Genomic DNA, 18,809 nt, shown 5'->3' with positions numbered 1-18,809 from the left:
AAATACATGGCTCCTCTATACACTACTCAGCCCTATATTTAAATACATGGCTCTGCTATACACTCCTCAGCCCTGTATTTAAATACATGGCTCCTCTATACACTACTCAGCCCTATATTTAAATACATGGCTCTGCTATACACTACTCAGCCCTATATTTAAATACATGGCTCCTCTATACACTACTCAGCCCTATATTTAAATACATGGCTGCTCTATACACTCCTCAGCCCTATATTTAAATACATGGCTCTGCTATACACTACTCAGCCCTATATTTAAATACATGGCTCCTCTATACACTACTCAGCCCTATATTTAAATACATGGCTCTGCTATACACTACTCAGCCCTATATTTAAATACATGGCTCCTCTATACACTACTCAGCCCTATATTTAAATACATGGCTCTGCTATACACTCCTCAGCCCTGTATTTAAATACATGGCCCTGCTATACACTACTCAGCCCTGTATTTAAATACATGGCTCTGCTATACACTACTCAGCCCTGTATTTAAATACATGGCCCTGCTATACACTACTCAGCCCTGTATTTAAATACATGGCTCTGCTATACACTACTCAGCCCTGTATTTAAATACATGGCTCTGCTATACACTACTCAGCCCTATATTTAAATACATGGCTCCTCTATACACTACTCAGCCCTCTATTTAAATACATGGCTCTGCTATACACTACTCAGCCCTATATTTAAATACATGGCTCTGCTATACACTCCTCAGCCCTGTATTTAAATACATGGCTCCTCTATACACTCCTCAGCCCTGTATTTAAATACATGGCTCCTCTATACACTACTCAGCCTTATATTTAAATACATGGCTCTGCTATACACTCCTCAGCCCTGTATTTAAATACATGGCTCCTCTATACACTACTCAGCCCTCTATTTAAATACATGGCTCCTCTATTCACTACTCAGCCCTCTATTTAAATACATGGCTCCTCTATACACTACTCAGCCCTATATTTAAATACATGGCTCTGCTATACACTCCTCAGCCCTATATTTAAATATATGGCTCCGCTATACACTACTCAGCCCTATATTTAATTACATGGCTCCTCTATACACTACTCAGCCCTATATTTAAATACATGGCTCCTCTATACACTACTCAGCCCTATATTTAAATACATGGCTCCTCTATACACTACTCAGCCCTATATTTAAATACATGGCTCTGCTATACACTACTCAGCCCTATATTTAAATACATGGCTCCTCTATACACTACTCAGCCCTATATTTAAATACATGGCTCCTCTATACACTACTCAGCCCTATATTTAAATACATGGCTCTGCTATACACTACTCAGCCCTGTACTTAAATACATGGCTCTGCTATACACTACTCAGCCCTGTATTTAAATACATGGCTCTGCTATACACTACTCTGCCCTATATTTAAATAAATGGCTCTGCTATACACTACTCAGCCCTATATTTAAATACATGGCTCCTCTATACACTCCTCAGCCCTATATTTAAATACATGGCTCCTCTATACACTCCTCAGCCCTATATTTAAATACATGGCTCTGCTATACACTACTCAGCCCTATATTTAAATACATGGCTCTGCTATACACTACTCAGCCCTATATTTAAATACATGGCTCTGCTATACACTACTCAGCCCTATATTTAAATACATGGCTCTGCTATACACTCCTCAGCCCTATATTTAAATACATGGCTCTGCTATACACTACTCAGCCCTATATTTAAATACATGGCTCCTCTATACACTACTCAGCCCTATATTTAAATACATCGCTCTGCTATACACTACTCAGCCCTATATTTAAATACATGGCTCTGCTATTCACTACTAAGCCCTATATTTAAATACATGGCTCTGCTATTCACTACTCAGCCCTATATTTAAATACATGGCTCTCCTATACACTACTCAGCCCTATATTTAAATACATGGCTCCTCTATACACTCCTCAGCCTTATATTTAAATACATGGCTCCGCTATACACTACTCAGCCCTATATTTAAATACATGGCCCTGCTATACACTACTCAGCCCTGTATTTAAATACATGGCCCTGCTATACACTACTCAGCCCTATATTTAAATACATGGCTCCTCTATACACTACTCAGCCCTATATTTAAATACATGGCTCTGCTATATACTCCTCAGCCCTATATTTAAATACATGGCTCCTCTATACACTACTCAGCCCTATATTTAAATACATGGCTCCTCTATACACTACTCAGCCCTATATTTAAATACATGGCTCTGCTATACACTACTCAGCCCTATATTTAAATACATGGCTCCTCTATACACTACTCAGCCCTATATTTAAATACATGGCTCCTCTATACACTACTCAGCCCTATATTTAAATACATTGCTCTGCTATACACTACTCAGCCCTATATTTAAATACATGGCTCTGCTATACACTACTCAGCCCTGTACTTAAATACATGGCTCTGCTATACACTACTCAGCCCTGAATTTAAATACATGGCTCTGCTATACACTACTCAGCCCTATATTTAAATAAATGGCTCTGCTATACACTACTCAGCCCTATATTTAAATACATGGCTCCTCTATACACTCCTCAGCCCTATATTTAAATACATGACTCCTCTATACACTCCTCAGCCCTATATTTAAATACATGGCTCTGCTATACACTACTCAGCCCTATATTTAAATACATGGCTCTGCTATACACTACTCAGCCCTATATTTAAATACATGGCTCTCCTATACACTACTCAGCCCTATATTTAAATACATGGCTCTGCTATACACTACTCAGCCCTCTATTTAAATACATGGCTCTGCTATACACTCCTCAGCCCTATATTTAAATACATGGCTCTGCTATACACTACTCAGCCCTATATTTAAATACATGGCTCTGCTATACACTACTCAGCCCTATATTTAATACATGGCTCTGCTATACACTCCTCAGCCCTATATTTAAATACATGGCTCTGCTATACACTCCTCAGCCCTATATTTAAATACATGGCTCTGCTATACACTCCTCAGCCCTATATTTAAATACATGGCTCTGCTATACACTACTCAGCCCTATATTTAAATACATGGCTCTGCTATACACTCCTCAGCCCTATGTTTAAATACATGGCTCTGCTATACACTCCTCAGCCCTATATGTAAATACATGGCTCTGCTATACACTCCTCAGCCCTGTATTTAAATACATGGCTCTGCTATACACTCCTCAGCCCTGTATTTAAATACATGGCTCTGCTATACACTACTCAGCCCTGTATTTAAATACATGGCTCTGCTATACACTACCCAGCCCTATATTTAAATACATGGCTCCTCTATACACTACCCAGCCCTGTATTTAAATACATGGCTCCTCTATACACTACTCAGCCCTATATTTAAATACATGGCTCTGCTATACACTACTCGGCCCTGTATTTAAATACATGGCTCTGCTATACACTACTCAGCCCTGTATTTAAATACATGGCTCTGCTATACACTACTCAGCCCTATATTTAAATACATGGCTCCTCCATACACTACTCAGCCCTATATTTAAATACATGGCTCCTCTATACACTACTCAGCCCCATATTTAAATACATGGCTCTGCTATACACTCCTCAGCCCTATATTTAAATATATGGCTCCGCTATACACTACTCAGCCCTATATTTAATTACATGGCTCCTCTATACACTACTCAGCCCTATATTTAAATACATGGCTCCTCTATACACTACTCAGCCCTATATTTAAATACATGGCTCCTCTATACACTACTCAGCCCTATATTTAAATACATGGCTCTGCTATACACTACTCAGCCCTATATTTAAATACATGGCTCCTCTATACACTACTCAGCCCTATATTTAAATACATGGCTCCTCTATACACTACTCAGCCCTATATTTAAATACATGGCTCTGCTATACACTACTCAGCCCTGTACTTAAATACATGGCTCTGCTATACACTACTCAGCCCTGTATTTAAATACATGGCTCTGCTATACACTACTCAGCCCTATATTTAAATAAATGGCTCTGCTATACACTACTCAGCCCTATATTTAAATACATGGCTCCTCTATACACTCCTCAGCCCTATATTTAAATACATGGCTCCTCTATACACTCCTCAGCCCTATATTTAAATACATGGCTCTGCTATACACTACTCAGCCCTATATTTAAATACATGGCTCTGCTATACACTACTCAGCCCTATATTTAAATACATGGCTCTGCTATACACTACTCAGCCCTATATTTAAATACATGGCTCTGCTATACACTACTCAGCCCTCTATTTAAATACAGGGCTCTGCTATACACTCCTCAGCCCTATATTTAAATACATGGCTCTGCTATACACTACTCAGCCCTGTATTTAAATACATGGCTCTGCTATACACTACTCAGCCCTATATTTAAATAAATGGCTCTGCTATACACTACTCAGCCCTATATTTAAATACATGGCTCCTCTATACACTCCTCAGCCCTATATTTAAATACATGGCTCCTCTATACACTCCTCAGCCCTATATTTAAATACATGGCTCTGCTATACACTACTCAGCCCTATATTTAAATACATGGCTCTGCTATACACTACTCAGCCCTATATTTAAATACATGGCTCTGCTATACACTACTCAGCCCTATATTTAAATACATGGCTCTGCTATACACTACTCAGCCCTCTATTTAAATACAGGGCTCTGCTATACACTCCTCAGCCCTATATTTAAATACATGGCTCTGCTATACACTACTCAGCCCTATATTTAAATACATGGCTCTGCTATACACTCCTCAGCCCTATATTTAAATACATGGCTCTGCTATACACTCCTCAGCCCTATATTTAAATACATGGCTCTGCTATACACTCCTCAGCCCTATATTTAAATACATGGCTCTGCTATACACTACTCAGCCCTATATTTAAATACATGGCTCTGCTATACACTCCTCAGCCCTATATTTAAATACATGGCTCTGCTATACACTCCTCAGCCCTATATTTAAATACATGGCTCTGCTATACACTCCTCAGCCCTATATTTAAATACATGGCTCCTCTATACACTCCTCAGCCCTGTATTTAAATACATGGCTCTGCTATACACTACTCAGCCCTATATTTAAATACATGGCTCCTCTATACACTACTCAGCCCTGTATTTAAATACATGGCTCTGCTATACACTCCTCAGCCCTATATTTAAATACATGGCTCCTCTATACACTACTCAGCCCTATATTTAAATACATGGCTCTGCTATACACTACTCAGCCCTATATTTAAATACATGGCTCCTCTATACACTACTCAGCCCTATATTTAAATACATCGCTCTGCTATACACTACTCAGCCCTATATTTAAATACATGGCTCTGCTATTCACTACTAAGCCCTATATTTAAATACATGGCTCTGCTATTCACTACTCAGCCCTATATTTAAATACATGGCTCTCCTATACACTACTCAGCCCTATATTTAAATACATGGCTCCTCTATACACTCCTCAGCCCTATATTTAAATACATGGCTCCGCTATACACTACTCAGCCCTATATTTAAATACATGGCCCTGCTATACACTACTCAGCCCTGTATTTAAATACATGGCCCTGCTATACACTACTCAGCCCTATATTTAAATACATGGCTCCTCTATACACTACTCAGCCCTATATTTAAATACATGGCTCTGCTATATACTCCTCAGCCCTATATTTAAATACATGGCTCCTCTATACACTACTCAGCCCTATATTTAAATACATGGCTCCTCTATACACTACTCAGCCCTATATTTAAATACATGGCTCTGCTATACACTACTCAGCCCTATATTTAAATACATGGCTCCTCTATACACTACTCAGCCCTATATTTAAATACATGGCTCCTCTATACACTACTCAGCCCTATATTTAAATACATGGCTCTGCTATACACTACTCAGCCCTGTACTTAAATACATGGCTCTGCTATACACTACTCAGCCCTGAATTTAAATACATGGCTCTGCTATACACTACTCAGCCCTATATTTAAATAAATGGCTCTGCTATACACTACTCAGCCCTATATTTAAATACATGGCTCCTCTATACACTCCTCAGCCCTATATTTAAATACATGACTCCTCTATACACTCCTCAGCCCTATATTTAAATACATGGCTCTGCTATACACTACTCAGCCCTATATTTAATACATGGCTCTGCTATACACTCCTCAGCCCTATATTTAAATACATGGCTCTGCTATACACTCCTCAGCCCTATATTTAAATACATGGCTCTGCTATACACTACTCAGCCCTATATTTAAATACATGGCTCTGCTATACACTCCTCAGCCCTATGTTTAAATACATGGCTCTGCTATACACTCCTCAGCCCTATATGTAAATACATGGCTCTGCTATACACTCCTCAGCCCTATATTTAAATACATGGCTCCTCTATAAACTCCTCAGCCCTGTATTTAAATACATGGCTCTGCTATACACTACTCAGCCCTATATTTAAATACATGGCTCCTCTATACACTACTCAGCCCTGTATTTAAATACATGGCTCTGCTATACACTCCTCAGCCCTGTATTTAAATACATGGCTCTGCTATACACTACTCAGCCCTGTATTTAAATACATGGCTCTGCTATACACTACCCAGCCCTATATTTAAATACATGGCTCCTCTATACACTACTCAGCCCTGTATTTAAATACATGGCTCCTCTATACACTACTCAGCCCTATATTTAAATACATGGCTCTGCTATACACTACTCGGCCCTGTATTTAAATACATGGCTCTGCTATACACTACTCAGCCCTGTATTTAAATACATGGCTCTGCTATACACTACTCAGCCCTATATTTAAATACATGGCTCCTCCATACACTACTCAGCCCTATATTTAAATACATGGCTCCTCTATACACTACTCAGCCCTATATTTAAATACATGGCTCTGCTATACACTACTCAGCCCTATATTTAAATACATGGCTCCTCTATACACTACTCAGCCCTGTATTTAAATACATGGCTCTGCTATACACTACTCAGCCCTGTATTTAAATACATGGCTCTGCTATACACTACTCAGCCCTGTATTTAAATACATGGCCCTGCTATATACTACTCAGCCCTATATTTAAATACATGGCTCTGCTATACACTACTCAGCCCTATATTTAAATACATGGCTCTGCTATACACTACTCAGCCCTATATTTAAATACATGGCTCTGCTATACACTACTCAGCCCTATATTTAAATACATGGCTCTGCTATACACTACTCAGCCCTATATTTAAATACATGGCTCTGCTATACACTCCTCAGCCCTGTATTTAAATACATGGCTCCTCTATACACTCCTCAGCCCTATATTTAAATACATGGCTCCTCTATACACTACTCAGGCCTATATTTAAATACATGGCTCTGCTATACACTACTCAGCCCTGTATTTAAATACATGGCTCTGCTATACACTACTCAGCCCTATATTTAAATACATGGCCCTGCTATACACTACTCAGCCCTATACTTAAATACATGGCTCCGCTATACACTACTCAGCCCTGTATTTAAATACATGGCTCTGCTATACACTCCTCAGCCCTATATTTAAATACATGGCCCTGCTATACACTCCTCAGCCCTGTATTTAAATACATGGCCCTGCTATACACTCCTCAGCCCTGTATTTAAATACATGGCCCTGCTATACACTACTCAGCCCTATATTTAAATACATGGCTCTGCTATACACTACTCAGCCCTATATTTAAATACATGGCTCTGCTATACACTACTCAGCCCTATATTTAAATACATGGCTCTGCTATACACTACTCAGCCCTATATTTAAATACATGGCTCTGCTATACACTACTCAGCCCTATATTTAAATACATGGCTCTGCTATACACTACTCAGCCCTATATTTAAATACATGGCTCTGCTATACACTCCTCAGCCCTGTATTTAAATACATGGCTCCTCTATACACTCCTCAGCCCTATATTTAAATACATGGCTCTGCTATACACTACTCAGCCCTATATTTAAATACATGGCTCCTCTATACACTACTCAGCCCTGTATTTAAATACATGGCTCCTCTATACACTACTCAGCCCTATATTTAAATACATGGCTCTGCTATACACTCCTCAGCCCTATATTTAAATACATGGCTCCTCTATACACTACTCAGCCCTATATTTAAATACATGGCCCTGCTATACACTACTCAGCCCTATATTTAAATACATGGCCCTGCTATACACTACTCAGCCCTATATTTAAATACATGGCTCTGCTATACACTACTCAGCCCTATATTTAAATACATGGCTCCTCTATACACTACTCAGCCCTATATTTAAATACATGGCTCCTCTATACACTACTCAGCCCTATATTTAAATACATGGCTCTGCTATACACTACTCAGCCCTATATTTAAATACATGGCTCCTCTATACACTACTCAGCCCTATATTTAAATACATGGCTCCTCTATACACTACTCAGCCCTATATTTAAATACATGGCTCTGCTATACACTACTCAGCCCTATATTTAAATTCATGTTTCCTCTATACACTACTCAGCCCTATATTTAAATACATGGCCCTGCTATACACTACTCAGCCCTATATTTAAATACATGGCTCTGCTATACACTACTCAGCCCTATATTTAAATACATGGCTCCTCTATACACTACTCAGCCCTATATTTAAATACATGGCTCTGCTATACACTACTCAGCCCTATATTTAAATTCATGGCTCCTCTATACACTACTCAGCCCTATTTTTAAATACATGGCCCTGCTATACACTACTCAGCCCTATATTTAAATACATGGCTCTGCTATACACTACTCAGCCCTATATTTAAATACATGGCTCCTCTATACACTACTCAGCCCTATATTTAAATACATGGCTATGCTATACACTACTCAGCCCTATATTTAAATACATGGCTCCTCTATACACTACTCAGCCCTATATTTAAATACATGGCTCCTCTATACACTACTCAGCCCTATATTTAAATACATGGCTCCTCTATACACTACTCAGCCCTATATTTAAATACATGGCTCCTCTATACACTACTCAGCCCTATATTTAAATACATGGCTCTGCTATACACTACTCAGCCCTATATTTAAATACATGGCTCCTCTATACACTACTCAGCCCTATATTTAAATACATGGCTCTGCTATACACTACTCAGCCCTATATTTAAATACATGGCTCCTCTATACACTACTCAGCCCTATATTTAAATACATGGCTCTGCTATACACTACTCAGCCCTATATTTAAATACATGGCTCTGCTATACACTACTCAGCCCTATATTTAAATACATGGCTCTGCTATACACTACTCAGCCCTGTATTTAAATACATGGCTCTGCTATACACTACTCAGCCCTATATTTAAATACATGGCTCCTCTATACACTACTCAGCCCTATATTTAAATACATGGCTCCTCTATACACTACTCAGCCCTATATTTAAATACATGGCTCTGCTATACACTACTCAGCCCTGTATTTAAATACATGGCTCCGCTATACACTACTCAGCCCTATATTTAAATACATGGCTCCTCTATACACTACTCAGCCCTATATTGAAATACATGGCTCCTCTATACACTACTCAGCCCTATATTTAAATACATGGCTCTGCTATACACTACTCAGCCCTGTATTTAAATACATGGCTCCTCTATACACTACTCAGCCCTATATTTAAATACATGGCTCCTCTATACACTACTCAGCCCTATATTTAAATACATGGCTCTGCTATACACTACTCAGCCCTATATTTAAATACATGGCTCCTCTATACACTACTCAGCCCTGTATTTAAATACATGGCTCTGCTATACACTACTCAGCCCTGCATTTAAATACATGGCTCTGCTATACACTACTCAGCCCTGTATTTAAATACATGGCTCTGCTATACACTACTCAGCCCTGTATTTAAATACATGGCTCTGCTATACACTACTCAGCCCTATATTTAAATACATGGCTCCTCTATACACTACTCAGCCCTATATTTAAATACATGGCTCTGCTATACACTACTCAGCCCTGTATTTAAATACATGGCTCTGCTATACACTACTCAGCCCTATATTTAAATACATGGCTCCTCTATACACTACTCAGCCCTATATTTAAATACATGGCTCCTCTATACACTACTCAGCCCTATATTTAAATACATGGCTCTGCTATACACTACTCAGCCCTATATTTAAATACATGGCTCCTCTATACACTACTCAGCCCTATATTTAAATACATGGCTCTGCTATACACTACTCAGCCCTGTATTTAAATACATGGCTCTGCTATACACTACTCAGCCCTATATTTAAATACATGGCTCCTCTATACACTACTCAGCCCTATATTTAAATACATGGCTCCTCTATACACTACTCAGCCCTATATTTAAATACATGGCCCTGCTATACACTACTCAGCCCTATACTTAAATACATGGCTCCGCTATACACTCCTCAGCCCTGTATTTAAATACATGGCTCTGCTATACACTCCTCAGCCCTATATTTAAATACATGGCCCTGCTATACACTCCTCAGCCCTGTATTTAAATACATGGCCCTGCTATACACTACTCAGCCCTATATTTAAATACATGGCTCTGCTATACACTACTCAGCCCTATATTTAAATACATGGCTCTGCTATACACTACTCAGCCCTATATTTAAATACATGGCTCTGCTATACACTCCTCAGCCCTGTATTTAAATACATGGCTCCTCTATACACTCCTCAGCCCTATATTTAAATACATGGCTCCTCTATACACTACTCAGCCCTATATTTAAATACATGGCTCTGCTATACAATACTCAGCCCTGTATTTAAATACATGGCTCCTCTATACACTACTCAGCCCTCTATTTAAATACATGGCTCCTCTATACACTACTCAGCCCTATATTTAAATACATGGCTCTGCTATACACTACTCAGCCCTATATTTAAATACATGGCTCCTCTATACACTACTCAGCCCTGTATTTAAATACATGGCTCTGCTATACACTACTCAGCCCTATATTTAAATACATGGCTCTGCTATACACTACTCAGCCCTGTATTTAAATACATGGCTCTGCTATACACTACTCAGCCCTGTATTTAAATACATGGCTCTGCTATACACTACTCAGCCCTATATTTAAATACATGGCTCTGCTATACACTACTCAGCCCTATATTTAAATACATGGCTCCTCTATACACTACTCAGCCCTATATTTAAATACATGGCTCCTCTATACACTACTCAGCCCTATATTTAAATACATGGCTCTGCTATACACTACTCAGCCCTATATTTAAATTCATGTTTCCTCTATACACTACTCAGCCCTATATTTAAATACATGGCCCTGCTATACACTACTCAGCCCTATATTTAAATACATGGCTCTGCTATACACTACTCAGCCCTATATTTAAATACATGGCTCCTCTATACACTACTCAGCCCTATATTTAAATACATGACTCTGCTATACACTACTCAGCCCTATATTTAAATTCATGGCTCCTCTATACACTACTCAGCCCTATATTTAAATACATGGCCCTGCTATACACTACTCAGCCCTATATTTAAATACATGGCTCTGCTATACACTACTCAGCCCTATATTTAAATACATGGCTCCTCTATACACTACTCAGCCCTATATTTAAATACATGGCTCCTCTATACACTACTCAGCCCTATATTTAAATACATGGCTCCTCTATACACTCCTCAGCCCTATATTTAAATACATGGCTCTGCTATACACTACTCAGCCCTATATTTAAATACATGGCTCCTCTATACACTACTCAGCCCTATATTTAAATACATGGCTCTGCTATACACTACTCAGCCCTATATTTAAATACATGGCTCCTCTATACACTACTCAGCCCTATATTTAAATACATGGCTCTGCTATACACTACTCAGCCCTATATTTAAATACATGGCTCCTCTATACACTACTCAGCCCTATATTTAAATACATGGCTCTGCTATACACTACTCAGCCCTGTATTTAAATACATGGCTCCGCTATACACTACTCAGCCCTATATTTAAATACATGGCTCCTCTATACACTACTCAGCCCTATATTGAAATACATGGCTCCTCTATACACTACTCAGCCCTATATTTAAATACATGGCTCTGCTATACACTACTCAGCCCTGTATTTAAATACATGGCTCCTCTATACACTACTCAGCCCTATATTTAAATACATGGCTCCTCTATACACTACTCAGCCCTATATTTAAATACATGGCTCTGCTATACACTACTCAGCCCTATATTTAAATACATGGCTCCTCTATACACTACTCAGCCCTGTATTTAAATACATGGCTCTGCTATACACTACTCAGCCCTGCATTTAAATACATGGCTCTGCTATACACTACTCAGCCCTGTATTTAAATACATGGCTCTGCTATACACTACTCAGCCCTGTATTTAAATACATGGCTCTGCTATACACTACTCAGCCCTATATTTAAATACATGGCTCCTCTATACACTACTCAGCCCTATATTTAAATACATGGCTCTGCTATACACTACTCAGCCCTGTATTTAAATACATGGCTCTGCTATACACTACTCAGCCCTATATTTAAATACATGGCTCCTCTATACACTACTCAGCCCTATATTTAAATACATGGCTCCTCTATACACTACTCAGCCCTATATTTAAATACATGGCTCTGCTATACACTACTCAGCCCTATATTTAAATACATGGCTCCTCTATACACTACTCAGCCCTATATTTAAATACATGGCTCTGCTATACACTACTCAGCCCTGTATTTAAATACATGGCTCTGCTATACACTACTCAGCCCTATATTTAAATACATGGCTCCTCTATACACTACTCAGCCCTATATTTAAATACATGGCTCCTCTATACACTACTCAGCCCTATATTTAAATACATGGCCCTGCTATACACTACTCAGCCCTATACTTAAATACATGGCTCCGCTATACACTCCTCAGCCCTGTATTTAAATACATGGCTCTGCTATACACTCCTCAGCCCTATATTTAAATACATGGCCCTGCTATACACTCCTCAGCCCTGTATTTAAATACATGGCCCTGCTATACACTACTCAGCCCTATATTTAAATACATGGCTCTGCTATACACTACTCAGCCCTATATTTAAATACATGGCTCTGCTATACACTACTCAGCCCTATATTTAAATACATGGCTCTGCTATACACTCCTCAGCCCTGTATTTAAATACATGGCTCCTCTATACACTCCTCAGCCCTATATTTAAATACATGGCTCCTCTATACACTACTCAGCCCTATATTTAAATACATGGCTCTGCTATACAATACTCAGCCCTGTATTTAAATACATGGCTCCTCTATACACTACTCAGCCCTCTATTTAAATACATGGCTCCTCTATACACTACTCAGCCCTATATTTAAATACATGGCTCTGCTATACACTACTCAGCCCTATATTTAAATACATGGCTCCTCTATACACTACTCAGCCCTGTATTTAAATACATGGCTCTGCTATACACTACTCAGCCCTATATTTAAATACATGGCTCTGCTATACACTACTCAGCCCTGTATTTAAATACATGGCTCTGCTATACACTACTCAGCCCTGTATTTAAATACATGGCTCTGCTATACACTACTCAGCCCTATATTTAAATACATGGCTCTGCTATACACTACTCAGCCCTATATTTAAATACATGGCTCCTCTATACACTACTCAGCCCTATATTTAAATACATGGCTCCTCTATACACTACTCAGCCCTATATTTAAATACATGGCTCTGCTATACACTACTCAGCCCTATATTTAAATTCATGTTTCCTCTATACACTACTCAGCCCTATATTTAAATACATGGCCCTGCTATACACTACTCAGCCCTATATTTAAATACATGGCTCTGCTATACACTACTCAGCCCTATATTTAAATACATGGCTCCTCTATACACTACTCAGCCCTATATTTAAATACATGACTCTGCTATACACTACTCAGCCCTATATTTAAATTCATGGCTCCTCTATACACTACTCAGCCCTATATTTAAATACATGGCCCTGCTATACACTACTCAGCCCTATATTTAAATACATGGCTCTGCTATACACTACTCAGCCCTATATTTAAATACATGGCTCCTCTATACACTACTCAGCCCTATATTTAAATACATGGCTCCTCTATACACTACTCAGCCCTATATTTAAATACATGGCTCCTCTATACACTCCTCAGCCCTATATTTAAATACATGGCTCTGCTATACACTACTCAGCCCTATATTTAAATACATGGCTCCTCTATACACTACTCAGCCCTATATTTAAATACATGGCTCTGCTATACACTACTCAGCCCTATATTTAAATACATGGCTCCTCTATACACTACTCAGCCCTATATTTAAATACATGGCTCTGCTATACACTACTCAGCCCTATATTTAAATACATGGCTCTGCTATACACTACTCAGCCCTATATTTAAATACATGGCTCTGCTATACACTACTCAGCCCTGTATTTAAATACATGGCTCTGCTATACACAACTCAGCCCTATATTTAAATACATGGCTCCTCTATACACTACTCAGCCCTATATTTAAATACATGGCTCCTCTATACACTACTCAGCCCTATATTTAAATACATGGCTCTGCTATACACTACTCAGCCCTGTATTTAAATACATGGCTCTGCTATACACTACTCAGCCCTATATTTAAATACATGGCTCCTCTATACACTACTCAGCCCTATATTTAAATACATGGCTCCTCTATACACTACTCAGCCCTATATTTAAATACATGGCTCTGCTATACACTACTCAGCCCTGTATTTAAATACATGGCTCCTCTATACACTACTCAGCCCTATATTTAAATACATGGCTCCTCTATACACTCCTCAGCCCTATATTTAAATACATGGCCCTGCTATACACTCCTCAGCCCTGTATTTAAATACATGGCCCTGCTATACACTACTCAGCCCTATATTTAAATACATGGCTCTGCTATACACTACTCAGCCCTATATTTAAATACATGGCTCTGCTATACACTATTCAGCCCTATATTTAAATACATGGCTCTGCTATACACTCCTCAGCCCTGTATTTAAATACATGGCTCCTCTATACACTCCTCAGCCCTATATTTAAATACATGGCTCCTCTATACACTACTCAGCCCTATATTTAAATACATGGCTCTGCTATACACTACTCAGCCCTATATTTAAATTCATGTTTCCTCTATACACTACTCAGCCCTATATTTAAATACATGGCCCTGCTATACACTACTCAGCCCTATATTTAAATACATGGCTCTGCTATACACTACTCAGCCCTATATTTAAATACATGGCTCCTCTATACACTACTCAGCCCTATATTTAAATACATGGCTCTGCTATACACTACTCAGCCCTATATTTAAATTCATGGCTCCTCTATACACTACTCAGCCCTATATTTAAATACATGGCCCTGCTATACACTACTCAGCCCTATATTTAAATACATGGCTCTGCTATACACTACTCAGCCCTATATTTAAATACATGGCTCCTCTATACACTACTCAGCCCTATATTTAAATACATGGCTATGCTATACACTACTCAGCCCTATATTTAAATACATGGCTCCTCTATACACTACTCAGCCCTATATTTAAATACATGGCTCCTCTATACACTACTCAGCCCTATATTTAAATACATGGCTCCTCTATACACTACTCAGCCCTATATTTAAATACATGGCTCCTCTATACACTCCTCAGCCCTATATTTAAATACATGGCTCTGCTATACACTACTCAGCCCTATATTTAAATACATGGCTCCTCTATACACTACTCAGCCCTATATTTAAATACATGGCTCTGCTATACACTACTCAGCCCTATATTTAAATACATGGCTCCTCTATACACTACTCAGCCCTATATTTAAATACATGGCTCTGCTATACACTACTCAGCCCTATATTTAAATACATGGCTCTGCTATACACTACTCAGCCCTATATTTAAATACATGGCTCTGCTATACACTACTCAGCCCTGTATTTAAATACATGGCTCTGCTATACACTACTCAGCCCTATATTTAAATACATGGCTCCTCTATACACTACTCAGCCCTATATTTAAATACATGGCTCCTCTATACACTACTCAGCCCTATATTTAAATACATGGCTCTGCTATACACTACTCAGCCCTGTATTTAAATACATGGCTCTGCTATACACTACTCAGCCCTATATTTAAATACATGGCTCCTCTATACACTACTCAGCCCTATATTTAAATACATGGCTCCTCTATACACTACTCAGCCCTATATTTAAATACATGGCTCTGCTATACACTACTCAGCCCTGTATTTAAATACATGGCTCCTCTATACACTACTCAGCCCTATATTTAAATACATGGCTCCTCTATACACTCCTCAGCCCTATATTTAAATACATGGCCCTGCTATACACTCCTCAGCCCTGTATTTAAATACATGGCCCTGCTATACACTACTCAGCCCTATATTTAAATACATGGCTCTGCTATACACTACTCAGCCCTATATTTAAATACATGGCTCTGCTATACACTATTCAGCCCTATATTTAAATACATGGCTCTGCTATACACTCCTCAGCCCTGTATTTAAATACATGGCTCCTCTATACACTCCTCAGCCCTATATTTAAATACATGGCTCCTCTATACACTACTCAGCCCTATATTTAAATACATGGCTCTGCTATACACTACTCAGCCCTGTATTTAAATACATGGCTCCTCTATACACTACTCAGCCCTATATTTAAATACATGGCTCCTCTATACACTACTCAGCCCTATATTTAAATACATGGCTCTGCTATACACTACTCAGCCCTATATTTAAATACATGGCTCCTCTATACACTACTCAGCCCTGTATTTAAATACATGGCTCTGCTATACACTACTCAGCCCTATATTTAAATACATGGCTCTGCTATACACTACTCAGCCCTGTATTTAAATACATGGCTCTGCTATACACTACTCAGCCCTGTATTTAAATACATGGCTCTGCTATACACTACTCAGCCCTATATTTAAATACATGGCTCCTCTATACACTACTCAGCCCTATATTTAAATACATGGCTCTGCTATACACTACTCAGCCCTATATTTAAATACATGGCTCCTCTATACACTACTCAGCCCTATATTTAAATACATGGCTCTGCTATACACTACTCAGCCCTGTATTTAAATACATGGCTCTGCTATACACTACTCAGCCCTGTATTTAAATACATGGCTCTGCTATACACTACTCAGCCCTGTATTTAAATACATGGCTCTGCTATACACTACTCAGCCCTATATTTAAATAAATGGCTCTGCTATACACTACTCAGCCCTATATTTAAATACATGGCTCTGCTATACACTACTCAGCCCTCTATTTAAATACATGGCTCTGCTATACACTACTCAGCCCTGTATTTAAATACATGGCTCTGCTATACACTACTCAGCCCTGTATTTAAATACATGGCTCTGCTATACACTACTCAGCCCTGTATTTAAATACATGGCTCTGCTATACACTACTCAGCCCTATATTTAAATACATGGCTCTGCTATACACTCCTCAGCCCTATATTTAAATACATGGCTCTGCTATACACTACTCAGCCCTGTATTTAAATACATGGCTCCTCTATACACTCCTCAGCCCTATATTTAAATACATGGCTCTGCTATACACTACTCAGCCCTATATTTAAATACATGGCTCTGCTATACACTACTCAGCCCTGTATTTAAATACATGGCTCCTCTATACACTCCCCAGCTGTCTAGAATAGGAGACTACACTACAGAATGATGGCTTTGGAATGATCTCTCCCCAAGCACAATGCACACACACTTCATTTTCCCACTTTCTAGAAGCAATTTCATAGGAATTTGTCCAAGGCATTTAAATTGAGAAAAACTTCTCTCTTTTATGTAAAAAAAAGTCAATATGCAGTGCACAGCACAATGTAACACAATAGAACTACGGGGATAACCCCTAGGAGTGAATAGAACATGGAGTGGTGAGGATATAGTTTCTAACACAAATGAACAAGACTTAGGAGAATGGGCTAATTCATCACAACATTGTAATATTGAAGAAGAAGAAAGAGAGGATTCTTAGAGAAGTAGAAAGAGGATTCTTAGAGAAGTAGAAAGAGGATTCTTAGAGAAGTAGAAAGAGGATTCTTAGAGAAGTAGAAAGAGAGGATTCTTAGAGAAGTAGAAAGAGAGGATTCTTAGAGAAGTAGAAAGAGAGGATTCTTAGAGAAGTAGAAAGAGAGGATTCTTAGAGAAGTAGAAAGAGAAGATTCTTAGAGAAGTAGAAAGAGAGGATTCTTAGAGAAGTAGAAAGAGAGGATTCTTATAGAAATAGAAAGAGAGGATTCTTATAGAAATAGAAAGAGAGGATTCTTATAGAAATAGAAAGAGAGGATTCT

At 38.6% G+C, this 18,809-nt stretch overlaps 1 protein-coding gene across 5 annotated transcripts in view; it reads right to left on the bottom strand.

Moving 5' to 3' along the window:
• LOC115191743 (endophilin-A1) overlaps positions 1 to 18,809 on the bottom strand; it is a 77,100-nt gene that overhangs the window by 21,428 nt on the left and 36,863 nt on the right. The window lies entirely within an intron of this gene.

The sequence above is a fragment of the Salmo trutta genome, chromosome 4 (genome assembly GCF_901001165.1).
Source record: "Salmo trutta chromosome 4, fSalTru1.1, whole genome shotgun sequence".
Taxonomy (NCBI): Eukaryota; Metazoa; Chordata; class Actinopteri; order Salmoniformes; family Salmonidae; genus Salmo; species Salmo trutta.
Note: the sequence above shows the minus strand (reverse complement) of the source record. Positions and strands in the feature narration are given on the sequence as shown.